Raw genomic sequence first — 23,502 nt, forward strand, 5'->3', positions numbered from 1 at the left:
GCACCCCCTGAAAGATACACCGAGGGGTATGTGTACCCCCTGGTTAAGAACCACTACTCTATTTTAACACCCGTAGTTGTATAGTAAGAAAGTAAAGATCAGTTTCATGTGGAATCTGGCATATTGGTCTCCTTTTTCTTTTATTGTACCCTGCTATTTTAATCCTTATTCCACATGACTCATTTTTTCTTTTTAAAGGAAGGAAATATAAATGAACATTCATCCACTTGTTAAATAGTGAGATTTAAGAGTGGTTTCTTGGTACTGATTTGTGGTTTTTCTTTTTTATATGAGGTGAAAAAGCAGGAATCACAGCTAGCTATTGCCAGAAAGTTACCAGATCACTTAGTTTTGAACCGGTTAAAGTGAATAGTTCAAAAGGCCAGGGAAGGTGCTTTTTGGGAGGGAGAAAAAAAAAAAAAAGAAATAAGTGGAGGATGCAGTGCAGAGGGGTATTTATTTTAGATTTAAAGAAAATAGTATAGTGTTCCTAAAAGGGAACATGCAGAAAAGATTAGTTTGAATCAAAACCTCAGATGTGAACACCTTCACACTTTGGGTGAGTTTGTATATTTATTGCACTGCCTTCATGAAGCACTGATAGGGGATGGTGGGTCACTTTTCAATTCACTACTGCTTTCCATAGGGACCAAAATCTTTTGGAATTTAAGGGATTTTTACTGATTTCCTGTGGAACTGAGCATAAGATGCAGGAGTAAAAATCCTGCCAGACGGATGCCTTCAAAGGAGTAGATAAACGAGGTAATTCCCCCTTCTTTTTCTCAGTGAGTTCCCCAGTGTTCTCTCTCTATTTTTGTTTAATCTTTATTCATGTTAAGATTTTCTGTGAGAAGAATCACCAGTATCAGTGTTATCTGGCAGGTCTGTTCTCTGCAGTTCTCAAAAAAGGCTGGTTTTGATTTGGCAGTATCAGAATAGGCGACACTATCTTTATATGGTTAAAAAAAATAGACAAAATCTGTCATCAGCGTGAAGGTGAACTTCAGTTGCAATGTCTGTAGGAGGAGTTTTCATACCATCTTATCTTTGTTCAGCAACCTAGATCATGCAACAATTGTCCAAAGGCAGATGTGTCCAGCATAACATTATAAACATGCCTGGTCTCATAGCTCTATTTCTTATTCTTCTATTTGCCATCAAATTTGGCATTCTCTTGTGCCACTGCAATGGGGATTTTTGCCACTGGGTTTAAAGGTGGTAGGATTGGACCCTTTCTACAAGATGAGATTTGTTTGGAATAATCCTCGGCATTGTGGTACTAAGCTATTGCTGCAGTGTCTTGGGTATGCTTACTAAAGGCACTCATTGGAGAGGTATATTGCTGTTAGAAAATGGCTCGTTAACTTTATATTTCATTTTTAAATAGCACCCTTTAAAATTCAGTTTTGTGGACTTTATACAACATATCCTTCCTCGGTAAGAAGTCCCTATTAACAAGTTAAGAACCAAACTCTTGAGAATATATTTATTTTTTTAACCCTCTCTTTCTTTTCTAAGCATCCCTAGATGTTTTGGACCTCTTAGCTCCTCCTTCCTGTCCCCAAGAAACCCTGGTGTCCTTTTTAGCAACAGTTTGTGTCCCAACAGTCACTTTCCACACTTTTTTTTTTTTAAATAAGGAAGTAATCTGCGCTATTGAGCAGCTCCTATTTTAGTCTGAGGGCTACAGGTTGGGACTGAAGTATTTGAGAGGGGCACTACACTTTGGGGGAAGAGGCAATTTAAACTGTCACTGTTTTTTTCTGTGTGCGGGAGGGCAGGCTGAAGAGTGATTGTTATCTATCCTTAGGGTATGTCTACACTACGAAATTAGTTCGAATTTATAGAAGCCGGTTTTATTGAAATCGGTTGTATACAGCCGATTGTGTATGTCCACACAATAAAATGCTCTAGGTGCTCTAGTCGGCAGACCGCGTCCACAGTACGAGGCTAGCGTCGACTTCCGGAGCATTGCACTATGGGTAGCTATCCCACAGCTATCCCACAGTTCCCGCAGTCTCCGCCGCCCCTTGGAATTCTGGGTTGAGATCCCAATGCCCGGATGATGCAAAACAGTGTCGCGGGCGGTTCTGGGTACATGTCGTCAGGCCCCTCCCTCCCCCGTCACAGCAACGGCAGACAATAGATTCGCGCCTTTTTACCTGGGTTACCTGGGTTACCTGTGCAGACAACATGGAGCCCGCTCAGCACAGCTGAGCTCACCGTAACCATATGTCCTCTTGGTGCCGGCAGACGTGGGACTGCATTGCTACACAGCAGCAGCTGCTAACTGCCTTTTGGCGGTAGACGGTGCAGTAGACTGGTAGCCTTCATCGGCGATCTGGGTGCTGGCAGCCGTGGGGCTTGCCTTTTGGCAGTAAATGGTGTATTATGACTGTTAGCCGTCCTATTACAAGTCGGGTCATCGCACGTTAGCAGAGTCTTCCCTGAGCAGCAGCTCGTGCAATAGGCCTGAAGACCATCGTCATACACCGCCCCGTATTTGCTGCCAAGCACCCAGAAAGATGCCGAGGGCTATCAGTCACGCTGCACCGTCGTCTTAAGATGTAAAAAAATAGATTTTCTCTGTATTCATTTGCTTCCCCCTCCCTCCGTCAAATCAACGGCCTGCTAAACCCAGGGTTTTCAGTTTAATCTTTGGGGGGGACCAGTCTGTGACAGTTGTTTGTGTCTCTCCCGGATGCACAGCCACCGTTCTTTATTTTAATTCCCTGTGCCTGTACGCCATGTCGTCACTCGGCCCCCCTCCCTCCTTCCCCTAGGCCGTCAGATACTACGTTTGCGCCACAGCTCGAGCCGAGAAGCGGTTCGCGCCTTTTCTTTGAATACTGGGTTGAGATCCCAATGCCCGGATGATGCAAAACAGTGTCGCGGGCGGTTCTGGGTACATGTCGTCAGGCCCCTCCCCCCTCGTCACAGCAACGGCAGACAATAGATTCGCGCCTTTTTACCTGGGTTACCTGTGCAGACAACATACCACGGCAAGCATGGAGCCCGCTCAGCTCAGCTGAGCTCACCGTCACCATATGTCCTCTGGGTGCCGGCAGACGTGGGACTGCATTGCTACACAGCAGCAGCTGCTAACTGCCTTTTGGCGGTAGACGGTGTAGCATGAGTGATAGCCGTGGGGCTGGCAGCCGTAGTGCTGCATTGCACCAGCCCCTTCCAGGCGATGGTATATTATGACTGGTACCCGTCGTCATCATACTGGTATGGCTGTCAATCATGGCCACCTGGGCAGACATGCTACTGTTTTGATGATGACGGTTACCAGTCATAATATACTATTTTCTGCCAATTGCCCAATATTGTCTGCTAAGCACCCAGAAGAGGCCGAGGGTGATGCTGGGTGCTGGCGGACGTGGGGCTGGCAGACGTGGGGCTGCATTGCTACACAGCAGCAGCCCCTTGCCTTTTGGCAGATGATGGTATATTATGATTGGTATCCGTCATCGTCATATTGGTATGGCTGTCACTCATGCTGCAGCGTCGGCTGCCACCTTAAGATGTAAAAAATAGATTTGTTCTGTGTTCATTTGCTTCCCCTTCCTCCGTGAAATCAACGGCCTGCTAAGCCCAGGGTTTCCAGTTTAATCTTTGGGGGGACCATTCTGTGTGACAGTTGTTTGTGTTTCTCCCTGTTCCTGTACCTGTACGCCATGTCGTCACTCGGCCCTCCCTCCCTCCCTCCCGCCCTCCTTCTCCTGGTCCATCAGATACTACTTTCGCGCCTTTTTTCTGACCAGGCGCCATAGCTAGCACTGGGATCATGGAGCCCGCTCAGATCACTGCGGCAATTATGAGCACTATGAACACCACGCGCATTGTCCTGGAGTATATGCAGAGCCAGAACATGCCAAGGCGAAACCCGGACCAGGCGAGGAGGCGATTGCAGCACGGCGACGAGAGTGATGAGGAAATTGACATGGCCATAGACCTCTCACAAGGCACAGGCCCCAGCAATGTGGAAATCATGGTGTCACTGGGGCAGGTTGATACCGTGGAACGCCGATTCTGGGCCCGGGAAACAAACACAGACTGGTGGGACCGCATCGTGCTGCAGGTATGGGACGATTCCCAGTGGCTGCGAAACTTTCGCATGCGTAAGGGCACTTTCATGGAACTTTGTGACTTGCTTTCCCCTGCCCTGAAACGCCAGGATACCAAGATGAGAGCAGCCCTCACAGTTGAGAAGCGAGTGGCGATAGCCCTGTGGAAGCTTGCAACGCCAGACAGCTACCGGTCAGTCGGGAATCAATTTGGAGTGGGCAAATCTACTGTGGGGGCTGCTGTGATCCAATTTGCCAGGGCAATGAAAGACCTGGTGATAGCAAGGGTAGTGACTCTGGGCAACGTGCAGTCAATAGTGGATGGTTTTGCTGAAATGGGATTCCCAAACTGTGGCGGGGCCATAGACGGAACCCATATCCCTATCTTGTCACCGGAGCACCAAGCCACCGACTACGTAAACCGCAAGGGGTACTTTTCAATGCTGCTGCAAGCCCTGGTGGATCACAAGGGACGTTTCACCAACATCAACGTGGGATGGCCGGGAAAGGTACATGATGCTCGCGTCTTCAGGAACTCTGCTCTGTTTCGAAAGCTGGAGGAAGGGACTTTCTTCCCGGACCAGAAAGTGACCATTGGGGATGTTGAAATGCCTATCGTGATCCTTGGGGACCCAGCCTACCCCTTAATGCCATGGCTCATGAAGCCATACACAGGCAGCCTGGACAGTAGTCAGGACCTGTTCAACTACAGGCTGAGCAAGTGCCGAATGGTGGTGGAATGTGCATTTGGACGTTTAAAAGCGCGCTGGCGCAGCTTACTGACTCGCTCAGACCTCAGCGAAAAGAATATCCCCATTGTTATTGCTGCTTGCTGTGCGCTCCACAATATCTGTGAGAGTAAGGGGGAGACCTTTATGGCGGGGTGGGAGGTTGAGGCAACTCGCCTGGCCGCTGATTACGCGCAGCCAGACACCAGGGCGGTTAGAGGAGCACAGCAGGGCACGGTGCGCATCAGAGAAGCTTTGAAAACGAGTTTTGTGACTGGCCAGGCTACTGTGTGAAACTTCTGTTTGTTTCTCCTTGATGAACCCTCCAACCCCCCCCCCCCCCGACCCGGTTCACTCTACTTCCCTGTAAACCAACCACCCCACCCCACGCTCCCCTCCCCTCCCGCTTGCAGAGGCAATAAAGTCATTGTTTTTTCACATTCATGCATTCTTTATTAGTTCCTTACAGAGGTAGGGGGATAATTGCCAAGGTAGCTGGGATGGGTGGGGGAGGAGGGATGAAAAAGGACACACTGCATTTTAAAACTTTAACTCTTATTGAAGCCCAGCCTTCTGATGCTTGGGCGATCATCTGGGGTGGAGTGACTGGGTGGACGGAGGCCCCCCCACCGTGTTCTTGGGCGTCTGGGTGAGGAGGCTATGGAACTTGGGGAGGAGGGCTGTTGGTTACACAGGGGCTGTAGTGGCGGTCTCTGCTCCTGCTGCCTTTCCTGCAACTCAACCATACGCTCGAGCATATCACTTTGATGCTCCAGCAGACGGAGCATTGCCTCTTGCCGTCTGTCTGCAAGCTGACGCCACCTATCGTCTTCAGCCCGCCACCTCTCCTCTCGTTCATATTGGGCTTTTCTCATCTCCGACATTGACTGCCTCCACGCATTCTGCTGTGCTCTATCAGCCTGGGCGGACATCTGCAGCTCCGTGAACATCTCGTCCCTCGTCTTACGTTTTCTCTTTCTAATGTTCACGAGCCTCTGCGAAGGAGAAACATTTCCAGCTGGTGGAGGAGAAGGGAGAGGTGGTTAAAAAAGACACATTTTAGGGAACAATGGGTACACTCTTTCATTACAAGGTCGCATATTTCGGCTTGCAGGCAGCCATCGTAGGCCACAGTGTTTTGGCTTTTTTAACCTTCTTAACATGCGGGAAAGGTTGCAAACAGCAGCGCATTTCCCATATCAAGGATGAATTGGGTTGTCCATTTAAAATGGGGTTTCAATGTAAAAGGAGGGGGCTGCGGTTTCCCGGTTAACATGCGGCACAAACACAAGTAAACCACCCCCCCCCACACACACACACACACGATTCTCTGGGATGATCACTTCACCCCTCCCCCCCACCGCGTGGTTAACAGCGGGGAACATTTCTGGTCAGAATAGCAGGAACGGGCGCCTCTGAATGTCCCCCTTAATAAAATCACCCCATTTCAACCAGGAGAGCTTTCTGGAGATGTCCCTGGAGGATTTCCGCTCCATCCCCATACACGTTAACAGACTTGCTTGCTTTTTTTTTGTAATGTTTACAAATATTTACAAAGTTACACTCACCAGAGGTCTCCTGTGTGCCCTGAGGGTCTTGGGTGAGTTCGGGGGTTACTGGTTCCAGGTCCAGTGTCACAAACATATCCTGGCTGTTGGGGAAACCGGTTTCTCCGCTTCCTTGCTGCTGTGAGCTACCTACAGTACCTCCATCGTCATCTTCCTCGTTCCCCGAACCGTCTTCCCTGTGTGTTTCTCCAGTGAGAGAGTCATAGCACACGGTTGGGGTAGTGGTGGCTGCACCCCCTAGGATCGCATGCAGCTCCGCGTAGTAGCGGCAAGTTTGCGGCTCTGCCCCGGACCTTCCGTTTGCTTCTCTGGCTTTGTGGTAGGCTTGCCGTAGCTCCTTAATTTTCACGCGGCACTGCTGTGTGTCCCTGTTATGGCCTCGGTCCTTCATGGCCTTGGAGATCTTTTCTAATACTTTTCCATTTCTTTTACTGCTACGGAGTTCAGCTATCACTGCTTCATCTCCCCATATGGCGAGCAGATCTCGTACCTCCCGTTCGGTCCATGCTGGAGCTCTTTTGCGATCCTGGGAGGACTCCATGACGGTTACCTGTGCTGATGAGCTCTGCGTGGTCACCTGTGCTCTCCACGCTGGGCAAACAGGAAATGAAATTCAAACCTTCGCGGGTCTTTTCCTGTCTACCTGGTCAGTGCATCTGAGTTGAGAGCGCTGTCCAGAGCGGTCACAATGAAGCACTGTGGGATAGCTCCCGGAGGCCAATAACATCGAATTCCGTCCACACTACCCCAATTCCGACCCGCAAAGGCCGGTTTTATCGCTAATCCCCTCGTCGGAGGTGGTGTAAAGAAACCGGTTTAAAGGGCCCTTTAAGTCGAAAGAAAGGGCCTCGTTGTGTGGACGTGTCCAGGCTTAATTCGGTTTAACGCTGCTAAAGTCGACCTAAACCCGTAGTGTAGACCAGGCCTTAGTCTCTCACTCCCTAGCTCCAATTCCCTGACTTCATCTTCCATCTAAGGTGCCTTTTTTTTTTTTTTTGGTCTTATGATTAACTCCTCCTTCAGGCACCCATTTGTAATGAGCTGCTGGCTCATTGCAGACTACATGTCTTTTCCTCACCCAGAATGAGCAGAAAAGATTGGACAACAGGTCACATGAGGACCCAGTTCATACTGTCATTAGATATCTATTTATCCAATAAAACTTTGCTTCTGAAAGTACTGTTACCTTTTCAGCTAAAAGGTCTTGCTTCCCAAAAGTTTGAGAGTCCTTTTTGACTGGTAACATGCAGTATTACTATCAATCAATTTAGGATTAAAAAAGGAACCTAATGTAATGAAGCTTTGATTAATCTAGATCTGAGAAAAATTGATGAAGTCACTCCATGAACTGGATTTTGTTTCTTTGGATGGATTTGGCAGGGGGAGATGGAAAAATACTTTATAGCCAAAATGCTTGTATGAATCAGATCTTTTTTTATACTGTGTAGTGGTATTTATGTCTTTCATATTTTATTCATGTATTTTATACATATGGGTATAAACGTTTGTTGATTGCCATATCAAAAGACAGAAGCAGCATCATAACAATCTGGTTGATATGCGCAGTAACATTTTATGATATCCAAAAAGTTGCAAGAATTATGCTCTTGATATTTCAGTGCTTGAGTCTTGCGATAGTATGTGAGATCACTAGTGACTTTAGGAAGATGTTAGTTGAAGCCTTTGCTGCGTTTTGTTCTTGGCAGTGATTATAATGAAAATAATGAAGTGGCTGACAATGGAGTTGTGAGAAATGAAATAATAAAAGAAGGACTTTCATGATGGATGAAAAAAATGGCAGCTCAGCTCACTAGTACATGAAAGACAAACGAATTGTCGACATACTGAGTTATTGGGATATCCTTCTTCATGATGTTGTGATAAGAATTCCATTCTGCATATTGGAGCTAAAAGCAAGACTCCTTGGAATTATAGGTTCAAATCGCAGCAGGGCCAGCTCATCCCTTCACCCTTAAAAAGTAGATAAAAGTGATTGTCATGCAATTTACTAGGCGAAGGCATTATCGAATTAAGAGCTATAGCCAGGGGGCTTTCTAATTGATGACATCTTGAAGTTGCCAAGGTAACAATTGGATGTGTGTGTGGTTGGTTGTAGAGGAGTATCTGACTGAAAGCTATCAATTGTCTTCTGTGGCTAAGACTCAACTAAGAGAAGATGTGTTTTGAGCACAGCTTAAGTATGAAGCATTTTGGGTTGTACTTTGGACCCTCTCAGCTGTTTATAATATAGTTAAGGGAATGAATATTCAGAATAGGGTTACACTTGAAATCATATATACGTGTGTATGTTAGGGCAGAAGGAATCTACTCTTTTCTGAACATCAACAAACTAAAATAGTGGGTAGAGGCAACATTAAATTACAATTTTACTCTGCTGAAAAAGAAAACAGATGTGTTTCTTCTGTGCATCAGTCAGAGCTACTTCTCCCCTACCAATTGTAGTAGTAACACTTTACAACGAAGAAATGTTTTGACTGGTTTTTCCTCAATTCTCAAGTGGGAGGTGAAGAACTTAGGAAAAGCTAGAGAGCTATAAAGCTATAGAAAGACTATAGAAGCTAACAGAGTTTGACTGAACTAACTAACTTAACAACTAAGAACTAACAAAAACTAAAACTACAAACTAAACTAACATGGTTGCCCCTCTTATAGAGCCTGAGCACTACGTGCCCTCCTTCCATGTCCAAACTTAATTTCCTCACCCACAAGATATCAAGGTAAGACTAACTCTATAGGCGGGCATGTTCATATGTATTAATGACATATTTATGCATAGTAATGACCATTAGCTCATTGTCACATCTGTTGTTTCTGGCCTAACTGGTTATTTCCATATTCTTTGTGGTGTACCTGTTAAGTTTATACAGGGCATGAACTTAGCCCCCTATCTATGCCAACTTGCTTTAACGCATCCTCACTTACATATGCTAAAGATCACAAACATATATAAACATATATACACTTTAGCTCATCATCACTTATCTAGGCTAAAGGTCCCGAACATATGTATGCTAGCTTGTTTTAGCTCAACATACAGGATGTGGCTTGTAGGTTCCTTACATTACAGCCAAAATACTCTAGTACAAAACTATACAACTATTATAATAAAACAATCAAACCCATAAGAAAAGATATGCAAGCAAGCGGGCTAGCCTTATGGGCTACAAAACCAACCTTGACTTTCAGTTTTCAGATAGAGTTTATAGTGCTAGCAACTAGGGAAGAAAAGCATCTTTTTTTACTTTCAAACTGAGCACATTTGATAAATCATAAATGCAGAATTTCACAATATGTTTTTTACAGAATAGTTTTTCAGGGAGAACAGTATTTAAACTGCTATTTATAAAAAAAACATCCTCTGAGGAACCTCATTGTTACAGATGGATTCTGACATAAAAAAAAGTTTGCGATGGGTGTGTATATGGTACTTTAGGACAACAGATAAAAAATAAGATACTTTCTTCAAGTTAGGCATCTAGTCTATATTTAGGCACCTAATTAAAAGTGGTCTGATATTTTCATAGGTGTACCCCAGAACTCCCTGTAGGGGATCTGAGGCAGCTCAGCACTTATAAAAATCAAGCCATTTTTATTTAGGTGCCTAACTTTAGACATCCAAATTTACATTTTTGGTCTGTTTCTGAGGTAATACAGAGTCAATGATGGGGTATTTATATTTTGGGACCATAGATGCATGCACATTATTGCACTGATAATGACTGCATAAATAAGTCAGTAAAGGATAACTAGCTCTGGGCATAGTTTTGGTTAAAGCAAATATTCAGACCTCAGCAGTTCAGGAGCCAACTTAGCGATCAACATTACCCAAAAGAGAAAAAGTAGTGTGAATTCATTGTTTCATTTTCTATTTATATTTATATATGTATAATTAATATTAATATATATTATTCTCACAGCAAAATGACTGGCGAAGTATTATTAATCAACTACAGCAAAAGCATCCTGATTTAATTATTAACCAGTCTAAGTTATTAATCAATCACACAGTGTTTTAATACCATGTGCTGCAAGGAACTGTAGGAGACCCATTAAAGAGCCACTTGTGGCTCCCAAGCCTCAGTCTGAGTATCACTGGGTTAAAGGAAGTACAGTGTGGTGTTGGTCTCTCAGTAACCAACTTCACTTCTTATATTATGTTGTTATAGCAGCCTGACAGCTTTTGCCTTCAATACAACCTATTGATTCTGTTGGCTAAGGGTTAGGTTAAGCGAATTCTGCTGATTGACTGGGGCTGGTGTTGGTTCATCAGCCCCACCCATATGTAAAGGAGATAGGAGTGGCTCTGTAGAGTGAGAAAATCTAGGGTGTGGCCTGAATTAGGAATCCAATCCTAAAGAGAAGCTTTGATCTGAACTTTATTATTGTTAATGTTTTTGTTAGTAAAGTGAAGTGTTTTTTTTACTTTAAACAACACATAAACCTGCTCACAATGATATACAGAGCATAAATGGGTTCTACTGAGTTTGTAATATATTAATGAGAATGCTCTCGGTGCCAAAGTTTACCCCCTCCTTACATCTCTAGCCAGATGCATGCTGTAGAACCAGGAGATCACGGCTTTGATTGCCAGAGGCTGTGTGTGTATGAAACTATAGTATTTCAAAATTAACCTCAGTAAACAGCTGTTAGAATAGTTTGATGGTTTTATGGAATATTCAAAAAGTAATGATAAATTAGAGTGAAGCTTGATTAAAATATCCATCAAAAGCATACATTTCTGCTGTTATAAATATCCTGGCACTTTATAGCTCCAGTTTTCAGGCTGCAGATGAAGATCTTCCCAAAATGCATCTGGTTAGGTTGCTATTCATGAGGCTGTGGTTAAGGTTATACTCTTATGCTATCACGAACCCAGTCAATGAAAAGTTTGTCTGGCACTGAGACATGACGTATATAAATTTTCAACCCTGCATTGAATGTATTTTACCATTTAAAAAAAAAAAAAGCAGCAGTTCTATACAAAATTGAAAAAAATTCTTCTATAACACTTATGAGTTCCTTTGCTTTTGTTATTGTTCATGAAAAAGAAAAGAGAAACAAATATCAATAAGTTGTTGTGTTTTTAGGCTTGGAGTTAAGTCTGTTGTGAGTTTGGGTGTCCCAGGAGGATGCAGGGTGGTGCTGTTAGTGTAGACAAGGGTATACAGAGTGTTTTTTGCCTTCTGTTGGAGCAGAGATGTGAGGAAAAATCCTCTATTTCACAATTTTGTTTAAGGTAAATTGAAAAGTGTATTTTAAAGGAAGTAATTTGTTTTAATTAGAATCCGTATATGGAGGGAGGGGAAAGATTTTTCCAGCAAAAAGTTTAGGCTTAGAAAGTTTCTTCTATCAAGTAATTTTTTTTTAAAAAAAAGGTCATTAATCTGAGTGCAGTAGTGAACAGTAGAGCCGGATCTGGAGCTCAACATCTCATTGATCTAGGGGCCGGTCCCCAAAACAGGATCTGGATCTAGCTTCAGATTTCAAAGTTCAGTAGTGTTCAGATACAGGATGTTGGTTTTTAAATTAATCTCTGGGCATCAGATAAGTTAAATTCAAGGATAACAGTTTTGAGAGGGGAAAGGAAAGTGTTCTTTGTTTTTAGGTTTTGAATGGTAATCTTGGAGCAGCTCATGTTTGTTCTTTAATAGGTAGGATCTATGCATAGTTAAGCCACTGGGATGAGTCAAACATATAACATCCATAGGCTTGCTGAGGCATGGGGCTGTAGCAGAAAGCTTTCAGGGAATCTAGAGAGCGAGCAGGAAGGAGGTAGTTAACGTCTATTTCAGCAGAATGACAAGGCTATGTTGTTCTACTCTGCACAGCTCCTGATAAGGCACGCTTCCATGAACTTGGACTGAGATCCACTCCACACAAGGCAAAAGTTGAATTTTGTTAAACTGCAACTGCTGTTTTGTTTGTAAATGTTATCAGTAAAGGCTGTCATTCAATCTAGAAGTGTAAATTCTATTATTCTGTATGTTCTGTCTATCCATAACTTCTTACTAACTAGAAGAAAGGAATATTATTTCTTGTGGAGATTTATTGTAAAGAAAAGGGGCTTTCTTTTATATAAATGTAGACCTAACTACATTGCTTGTTTCTTAGTGTGGTTGATATTCGAGAAACAAAGTAGGCCATGCAGTAAGTAGGGAGGGACAGTCATGGGGATTGCAAAGTGAGAGAAGAGGGACTTGTAATAGTTTCAGGTTACAATAGGTGAACTCTTTGTAGCTGAATCAAGGCCAAATTAGCATCTTCATTTTTGGCAGTTCCCTCATTTTTAGCCTGAATCCAGTTACTTCTGATGCCAATAGATTCTATGCCCTCATTACTTTTTAGAAGCTTTGGGGCCTTGTTTTTGAAGAGCAACTTCAGGGCTAGCCTGTTTGCCAGTTTTGCTGCTCTATGAGTGGTCCCTGGTTTTAGATATGCTGCTTCTCGGGCAACAGATCTAGTGGTCATGAAGGTAATATACCTGGCTTCCAGCAAGAAAAAACCTGTGGTACTTGTTCTCAATCAAGTGCTTTTGTTGGTGAGCAGTGCTGAACAAACTTTTGACTGTGGTTACAAGGGGAGAGTAGAATGAAGCTTATTGGGAGCAGGGGGAAGGCAAGATGGACAGAAGAAAGGGTATATTTTCTGAATCAAGGTGTGTATAGTGGTGCTCCCTGAATTCTCTGCAGTTTTCAAGCTTCTACCTCTTGCTCCCGTGGAATCTCACAATCTCACTGGTATCTGAATTGAGGTAATTGTGTTGGCCTGAGGCACTGGAAATCTACATGAAAGGAAAGGTAATATATTTTTAGAAGAACTAACTAGAGTTCATAGCACAATATACTACCATATATTTTCTTTGTCTTAGGAAACCATTTCTGCTTAGAATTTAGAAGAATTTAGTAATGGCTATGACAAGTTTTCTCTTAAAAACATCACTGTCAGCATTTGCATTTTTATATTTAAAAATACATACATCATCAAGTGTATGAGTGCACATGAAAGATATATGTATCAATAGTAATAACATTGCACCTGATCCGTTGTCTTTGAAGTCAATGGCAAGGATCTCATTTTTAATTCAGTGAGATCAGGATTAGATCTATTGACAAATATCAGCCAAAAATCATGATTACAGTCTCATTTTATACCACCAAGTACCTCTCAGACAAAAGCTTAAGTTATAGAGATGAGTCTTGTACTGCTTTCTGGAGGTTAGCAAAATCAGGCTATGTCAAACAGGGATGTGAATTCCACAGTTAAGATCATCCTAGGTCAAATTCTGCTCTCAATTATATCAGTATAAATGTAGAGTCGCTACATCATCTCAGACACAGTGGAGCTACTTTGGCTTTACATAGATGGAACTGAGATCAGAATTTGGTCACCTCCTTCCAATTTTCCAAAGTTCTAATCTAGGGATTGTTAGAAGGAAATGTCCTGCTGATGCCAACTGTTATATAATTAGAAATGTGGCTTTTATCACCTATGTGATGAGCAGTCAAAAATTTGAATTGTAACCAGAACAAATCCAGTGCAGTCAACTCAGAGCAAGTGTAGTATGTACCATGTGACTAGAATCACTAAGGAGATGAGTAGCTATAATGGTAGTCCATATATAGCACACTGTAGTAATATAATATGGAAGTCACAAAGAAAGGCATAATGTCTCCATCAAGCAAATAATCTATGGGGAATGAATCCTCATTTAGCAAGGGCTCAGTCCTGTCCTCATTGAAGCCAATGGGAGTTTTGCCACAAGCTTGATAGGGAGCAAGGTTAAGCCCTTAGTGCTTCTGAAATACACTGTTAGTCACAGAACAGATATAGCATCAGCAACAGTAAATGCAAACGTCCACACACTGGGCTGCCAATATGGCTCAGTGCTGACCCAGAGGGACCACTAAGATTGAGATGGTAAATCTTCCTTCCTGCTTGGTCCTTGCCCTTAGTTCTGAGACTGCCAGCAAAGGTGTCAGTTGTGATGGTTTCTGTGATGTGGACACCTTCCTGTAGTGATTGGATTGAAACTACCAACTAATTTAACTTAGATCAGATCACCAACAGCAGTTAGATGGTAACGACTTTCAGTCACTACCAACTTGTATCAAATTGCAACCCATGACCTACAGTAGAGGTGAAAAGCTCTGTATTCCATTAACTATTCCCTTTAGCTATCCAGTCTCTACAGCATTCTGTACTTGTCTTGAATGGGTTAGGCTATATTGCATTAGAATATTAATCTTCACTGTTCATACATACTTTCACATTATCACTGACAAAATCAAATGGCACAATTATAAGCTTGATAACCATTGCTCCTAGTTTAGCACAGGATATTGGATATGAATATTGGGATGAATTTAAGGTGATGATGCTCTTTCCTCTGGTATGGTGAAACTTTCACTGTGGTAAAACAATCCAGACTACTCCAACTAAATACACTGTACGCTTTCTACCAGTTCCAAAGGCCGAGCCTGACCTGTTAGAATACACATTCAAAGTAGCCAATAAGCAATCCCTTTATTATTTATAGCACAATCATTCATAAATGTATTTAAGAAAAAGAAATGATCTATTTTGTACATGTTCCTTAAAAGGATTCCATTTTAGCTTCAATTGTAATTTTTACCTTTTTCAGTAGACTTTATTGATACAATGCCTAGCACAGGCCCTAGTTTTTGCATCATCCTTTTGTCTGCAAGCATATTCACCAGCCGCTTAATTTGTCATAGCCCTGAAGGTATCAAAACTAATGAGCTTTGTTTGAATAGACTTTTTCCAGTTCATCTAGCACACTTTGGGGTAATCATTCAGTTTCTGTTTGCTTCTGATGTGAAGGATTGTGGGAAATATAAGAAAATAATGGTAAAAAAACAGTGTAAATTGTTAACAGCCACATTCTCTGCAAAGCCCTAAAGATGTTATATTTTTAATTTCACTATTTATTGAAGTATCGTGAGTACCTTAAATACAATCATTATAATACAGTATCAAAGAAAAATCTGATAAAATGCTATTTTTCAATTAGCTTTGAGTTTAATGCATTGCTTTTTTAAGTAGTTCATAGCTAACAAATCTTTAAACAATCTAACCTTTCAGGATTTGGAAGTGGACAAGATAATAACCATGAATACATAATATTGCACCAGTAGTAAGGATTTAAAAATCTATTACTGGGATTACATACAGGAATGCCTTTTATTGGTCAGACAATTGCATTTTCATTTCTATAAAGTATTTCCCTATACTCGATATTATACCACAGAGCATATATTTGAAATACACAGAAATGGAATTCAGAAGTGTGCGCTGCATAAGTAATTTCTGAAAGTGTCAGATACTCTGTAAGACACATGCTTTTAATCTTGAGTTCCTAGGTAGATTTGTCCTGCTTGCCAATTAGGACAACAGTTGCAGTTTATGTAATTTTGCCCCTGATGCTCTAGAATAACATTTCTGTAATTGCAAACTTCCTATGAGTTAAAGATAAGGGGTTTTAAGTGCTTTTTAAGTTACTACAATGAAGACAGATTCCCCAGAATCTTTGATTAGTTTCATCTACGAAAACGAGTGAGCCAAGTTCTAAATTTGATTGCTAAGCAGCTTGGTGAGTCTTATTTTTCAACAGTGCATAATAAGGAACTCAAACTTATTGTGTGACACCTTTGCATCAGTAAAATAGAGCACTTTTAAATATATCATTGCAGTTTAAAGATGGTTATTCCATATGGACTCTCCTGGGACCTCTTAGAATGCTTGCTTAGTATTCTTACAACCTGATTACACACACAGGCTGAGTGATGTGATGAAAGAGGTTTTGGAGGTGGGGGCAAGATGGGTATTTATTTTCTTTTTGCTTTCTAGGTTATTTAAATCTTATTTGGAATGTATTTGTAAAAACACTCTGGCATATTGATATGGCTTGGGTTAAGCTCAAACTCGATAAGATAGAAGTAATGTTGGGGGTCTGCAGACAGAAACTCAGCCTAGGTCTGACTGAGCTGGTGGAAAAAATGGGATGAAATGGTGGAGGTGATATTTGTCTTGTTATCTGAGGGAATCTCACATACCTTTTAATTACTCAAGTGGTAGTTTGCAACTTGCGAATCCGGTTGGGTCTGTGAGTGCTTCTGAGTACTCAGAATGGCCAAAAGCATGGTTTTTTTTGTTTTTTGTTTTTTTTTCTATTTGAGATCTTTATCACTGTTGGTAATAGATTTCACCAATTCATTTATTCATCTCCAGAATGGATTGCTACAGTACAGCATATCTGGGGCAACACTTGAAAACCATGTGAAACTCCAGCCAGTTCACAGTATAGTGGACCACTTGCTAGTGGTGCTTCCAGAGAGTGGAGTAGCTCATTATTTGTTTCTTGGTACAGCTCAAAAATTTGGCTTTGATTTATGTTATGGTTTGTTCCCTGGGTAACTTGGAGATTACTTTTCTCCTCATGCCTTTTTCTGATTTGCTGAGATCAGCTGGAATACTCAAGCTCCCAGTCCTTAGATTTATACATCTGGGGCTGGGCGTTCTCAGATGAGGGTCCTCAACTATGGAGTTGCCTTCTGTCTTGATCCATTCAAGCCTGAGTATGTTGACCTTCAGGACATGCTGAAAGGGCTACTCACCTAACAGGGTGGAGCTTGTGATTTTTGGGGGCTGTGGAAAGTGGTGGTGTTATGTTTGTGGAGGGGCTTTGGCTGACATGTTGCCATTTTTATTGTAAATGTTACTAGAGATTTAAAGGGAGGGAATAATAGTAATGAATATTATTGTACACCTCCATGGTGATAGGTAGGCCTGTCACATATCTAATAGATCAGTCAGCTATTTCATATCTGTTTATGGACCAGATTCTAAAGTCCTTACACAGATTTTACTGAATAAAGATTCGGGGAAAATAGTTGAAGTCAGTGAGTGAAATTGAATAAGGACTTCAGGATGTGGCAATTGTTTTTGTTCCAGAAAAGCAAAGAAACAAAATATTTATACATTGAGCACTGAGAATGTACTTGGGGCTATACGTGTATATAAAAGATATAGACTCTGCCTAGAACAGTTTACAGGCTGATGTAGATGCTCCATTTTCACCTGATTTATAATGGTACAATCCTGTTGGGTTGTTATTCTTCAGGAAGTACTTTCCCTTCCCATCCATTTGTGACATTCTATACCTTGGGGGAGCACCCTGTAACTCCCATATTCCTTATTTAAATATAATTGTGATATTGCATATAAAGCATGCCTTGTAAGGTATTACGGGAAAGGTTATGATCTGCTGAAACCCACTGTTCCATCTAAATATATATACATCATTAATGCATCTGAAGTTATGAGATCGTGTTGTATGGTTGTCACTAAAATATGCTGTGGGTTTGGGAAGTGCCCAGATATTCGCTTCCCAGAGACAACAGCAAGGAAAGTAACCAATGCCTGGGCAGGTGTCAAACAACCATCAATAGCCATTGTCCAGCAAGGGAGTTACAATTCAATGACTCACCTGCATAAGGAAGACCCCAGCAGGGGAATTGCTCATCCTTGCCTGGGAACTCAGCAATGCCCTCCAGACATGCCTGGACTTGTGTTCTCCAAGCACATGGACTAAGGGTATAAAACAGAACACAGACCCAGCATGTGGCCACTTTCTCCTGCCCCCACCTGTGCTGCAAGGCATTTTACATTCTTTTAAAAAGTAGAAGTTAAATCCTAGTGAGGAAAATAGAAAGGAGCATAAACTCTGGCAAATGAAGTGTAAAAATGTCGTTAGGAAGGCCAAAAAGAATTTGAATAACAGCTAGCCATAGACTGAAAAAGTAATAGCAATTTTTTTTTAAAGTACATTAGAAGCAGGAAGCTTGATAAACAACCAGTGGGGCCACTGGACAACGGAGATGCTAAAGGAGCACTCCAGGACAATAAGACCATTGCGGAGAAACTAAATGAATTCTTTGCATCAGTCTTCACAGCTGAGGATCTGATGGAGATTCCCAAACTTGAGCCATTCTTTTAAAGTGACAGATCTGAGGAAGTGTCCCAGATTGAGGTGTCATCAGAAGAGGTTTTGGAACAAATTGATAAACTAATCAGTAATAAGTCACCAACACCAAATGGTATTCACCCAAGAGTTCTGAAGGAACTCAAATGTGAAATTGCAGAACTACTAACTGTAGTCTGTAACCTATCATTTAAATCAGCTGCTGTACCAAATGACTGGAGGATAACTAATGTGACGCCAATTTTTAAAAAGGGCCCCAGAGGTGATCCTGGCAATTACAGACCGGTAAACCTGACTTCAGTACCGGGCAAACTGGTTGAAACTATAGTAAAGAACAAAATTGTCAGACACCTAGATGAACATAATTTGTTGGGGAAGAGTCCACATGGTTTTTGTAAAGGGAAATCGTGCCTCACAAATCTTCTAGAATTCTTTGGGGGGTCTACAAACATGTGGACAAGGGGGACCAGAAAATATTATTGTCGCTGTATAAATCCATGATACGCCCACATCTTGAATACTGCATGCAGATTTGGTCGCCCCATCTCAAAAAAGATATATTGGAATTGGAAAACGTTCAGAAAAGGGCAACAAAAATTATTAGGGGTATGGAACGGCTGCCGTATGAGGAGTGATTAATAAGACTGGGACTGGGATGTGTTATTTACTCCTTCTCATAACACCAGAACTAGGGGTAACCATCTGAAATTAATAGGCAGCAGATTTAAAATAAACAAAAGGAAGTATTTTTTTTCACATAACGCACAGTCAACCTGTGGAACTCCTTGCCAGAGGATGTTGTGAGAGCCAAGACTATAACAGTGTTCAAAAAAAGAAGTAGATAAATTCATGGAGGATAGGTCCATCAATAGCTATTAGTCAGGATGGGCAGAGATGGTCTCCCTAGCCTCTGTTTGCCAGAAGTTGGGATGGGTGATGGAATGGATCACTTGATGACTACCTGTTCTGTTCATTCCCTCTGGGCCACTGTTGGAAGACAGGATACTGGGATAGATGGACCTTTGGTCTGACCCAGTATGGCCGTTCTTATGCAAGCAACAAGGACACTCAGAAAACTGAAGACTCCAACAGAGGAGACTGGCCCAGGTTTAAGGGACAAACCTGTATATTAAGGACTGCAATATCCAGTGGGATGAGAAAAACTGCTTAATCTAGCTGTTACCCAGTCTAATAGGGTTGAGAGTTTAGACTGAGTGCTTATATTTTCTTTTCTTTTGTAACCCCTCTGACTTTTTGCCTTTCACATATAATCACTTAAAATCTATCTTTTGTAGTCAATAAATTTATTTAACTGTTTCTTTACCAGTGAGTTTGCCTGAAATATCTGGTGAATTTATTCAGGTTTCAGAGTAGCAGCCGTGTTAGTCTATGCATCCGAAGAAGTGGGCTGTAGTCCACGAAAGCTTATGCTCTAATAAATTTGTTAGTCTCTAAGGTGCCACAAGTACTCCTGTTCTTCTTTATTCAGGTTTGCAAAGGCTGGTGTATGTCCACTTTCCATTGATGAAGTGGTGAACCAATTAATAAATTTGCACTGCTCATCTTGAACAGTGTAAGATGGTATATTCCTGAGGTACAAGGCTGGGAGCTGGGGGATTTGGCTGGTGCCTTTCTCTGTGTGATTCATGAGTGGCTCTGGGAGCATTCATGCAATCTAGCTGGGTGTGGAGCTCCACATGTGGTTGTGCTGAGTGATCACAGCGCCTGGAGGGGTTTGCTCCTTGTCACTAGCAGGGCATTGTGAGAGAGAGCCCAGGGCTGGAGAGTTAAGGGGGCACAGCGGTCCCACAGTCGCAGGCTGCACCCCTGCGGGGATCCTATCACACCCTTGTTATTGCTTAAACTTACAGAAAGTGACTTTAAACCACTGTCCACGTTTTACGGATGAGGTGAGTCTTATATGTGATGCCTTGCTCCCAAGCCCCAGGAATAAGGAGGAGGGTGCTGAGGGGCTGGAATGGGAGGCCCAGGTAGTGGCACTGGAACAATTTGTATAATGTGGGGTAGTGAAAGCCATTGAACAAAATTGCATATAACGGAAACCACTTCAAGCCAGGAGGTGCTGCTGCAACCCTAGTTCCAGCACCCGTTGGTCTGAGAGAGATTTTGACTGGCTCAGAATTACCCTGTCTGGGATGAGTACGCCCCGGAGCGCTTTCATGTGAGCTACTCCTAAGCTAAGCCAGTTCCACTGGGTGCTCTCTCTCTCTGTGATTAGAAGTCCATCCACAGCTATGCCACCCTGTTCTCTTGCCTCCTATGGGGAGGCCAGTTCCACTGTCTGCTCTGTGTGGGGTTAGGAGTCCATCTACATTGCCGCCTCCTGTGGGGAGGCTGGTTGTGTTTGTCTGGAGCATTTTCTTCACTTCCCAACCAGACTATGACAAACCTCTTCTTAGGAGTGCCAGGGAGAGGCATCTTACTCTGTTTCCCCTCACTTTTGTTGCCCGTGCAGGACTAGGCCCATCTAGTTTTTCATTCCACCTACTGAACAGCAGGGGAATGACAGGTTTTTGCTTTTGGATTTATTTTAAACAATCTAATTTTTTAAAAAAGATAATTTGTTCTAATAACCTCTTCCTAGAGCAAGGGCTTGCATCATATGTCCAGAAAGTGGCAAAACACAGCCCTACATTTTAAATCATGTCACTCAGCCCGGAGCCAGGGTATTAAATACCTAAATGGTTAATCATAAACTTTATTTTGTATTTTTTGAATGTTTAGAAAAATTTGCCCCAATATGAATGGAATCACACCAGGAATGAATTCAATCCAGTGACCTCTTCATGCGTGAATCCAAAGGGATCTATTCTTCCAATACACATGTGTAATTCCCTGTGATCTATCTGGAGATTTGTATACTGAATACACGATAATCCTACGTTCTAAGACAGCAGTGAAAGTACAATGCTAGAACACATAGGAAGCTTGCAAAACATCAACATTATATTTGTGTTTATAAATATTAAAGTGGTAGTTTCATGAGAAAAGAGCGCTAAAATATTAAATGACGTTGTCCATTCTTTATCATGACATGTTTTTAATGTACTTTACTTTTCTTTCCAGAGTCTTTCTCTCTCTCTTTAAAACATTTATTTTGAGCATTTACTTACAGTACATTATAATTCCAGTTCTTGTGGGGGTGAAGCTGTGTTCTCTCTTCACTGATGATTTTACACACACGCAGAAATTGTTAAAGGCAGGGGCAAGTTTTGTGGAATCCTGTGTAGAGGAAGACAGTCCAGTACAGGGCCTCCGCCAGATTTCTGTAACCTCCAAGAAAATTGGATGAGGAAGAAACGTGAGTGTGGTGGGAGATCTGTAGCTCATCTGCATGGCTGAATTGCGGGATCTGTCATAGGAATTGTGGGAACATTTCAGCAGTTGGGAAATGGGCTTGAGGCTAGAAGCACTCTCATGTGGGTCTAGGGAAAGTAAATTAATTTAGAAGAGGGTATTGTGCCACTTGTCTATAGGGGCTGCAGAAGGATGATGAATTTCAACATTTGTTCTGGGAGCAGGGACAGGGAGAAGGCTGCTGATTTTTCGTGCAAATTTCCTTCCTCCTTCTCTGACCATTGCTCTCTGGGCTTCCAAACTCCACATCATCCTTCAGATCATCATTTCTCCACCTGTGGCCACAGTCACCTTTCCTTTCTCCTCTAGCCCCTCCCAGTTTCAAAAATGAGATTATGGCTTAGTTGTATCTGAGTTTCGGTGCAGCTGAGTCTAGGATAAATCTGGATTTCCTGCATTCTGATGTGACTCAGACTCCATTGAGCACTAGAATACTTACAATTCAAGAAGCGCAATCAAATTGACTTGCCCATCTGTTAAATTGCTTTGAGGTTTTGGAATATTTGGCTTGGGAGGTTATGCAGGTAGTGGGAGGGAGCTGATAAAATTAATGCTGGTAACAGCACTGGAGCCTGTGTGATTAGAAACTTAGGCTATGTCTACACTACACAGCTTTTAGCGACATGGCTGCGTTGCCACAGTCATGCCACTAAAAGTCGTGTGGTGTAGCTGCTGCTTGTTGACTCTCCTGCTGACAAAAAACTTCTACCCCCAAAGAGCGGCATTTTCGTTGTTGGCAGGAGAGTGCTCCATTAAGCAGGCCCATCAAACCCTCACCCTGACAAGCCTACCCCACTACACCTGGACCTCTCTGAGTCCCCCACACTCAGACCCCCATCCCATTGATCCCCTATCAGCTGCACCTGGGCCCCCACCCCATCAAGCCTCACTCCCCCAGCACCCAGACCCCCCTATGCTGAGCCCCAACCACCTTCACCTGGATCCCCTGCAGAATCCCATTGCTCCTGCACCCAGAACCCACCCAGGAGCCCCTGTGCATCCAGATCTCCCACTGAACTGCCCACACTCAGATTGCCCCACACAGAAACCTCTTGCCCTTCACCTGGATCCCCCCCACACTAAGCCCCTCCACATTTGTGGGTAGGCCCAGCCCTTGCACTATGTCAGAGTCAGGTGTGGCCTCACTTCTGAGTCCCTGTACTGGGGGATGTGGGGACTTCAGGGTGATCTCCCACCTCAGTGCAGTCAGTGCCCTGTGCTCCCCACTGCCATGCTGGAGCCACATTTATTTATTGACAAATACAATTTGCAGAATTTTGCAGAATTTTAAAATATTGTGCACATAATTTTTAATTTTTTTGAGCAGAACTCTTAATTTATTGGTGCATAATTCCCTCAGGAATACACTGTGTCATGTAAACCTGTTTTTAGCTTGAATGCTTAAATCCTGTTTGCTTCACTTGCTTAACTCAGAAATTGCTTGCAGCTGCCATAATATGGGTACTAATTTTTCTAGTGTACATGCACCCTTAGTTGTTTATATGTTACAATATCAGAAAGTCCTGTGACAACTGAACATTAATTTTACTTTAAATAAGTTAGTTGTTTGAATAAAGGTTATTATAATTTTAATTTTAAGCAATTAACTATAAATTAGACAATTATTGTATTGGGCAGTGCATGTCAAAATACTTAAGGTTTTACAGTGCTTAATAAAGAATTTTTTTAATTAGTAAATTTTAAATTATTCAGAGTTTTTAAAGAAATATATTTAT

This window comes from Trachemys scripta, chromosome 13 (assembly GCF_013100865.1).
Source record: "Trachemys scripta elegans isolate TJP31775 chromosome 13, CAS_Tse_1.0, whole genome shotgun sequence".
NCBI lineage: Eukaryota > Metazoa > Chordata > Testudines > Emydidae > Trachemys > Trachemys scripta.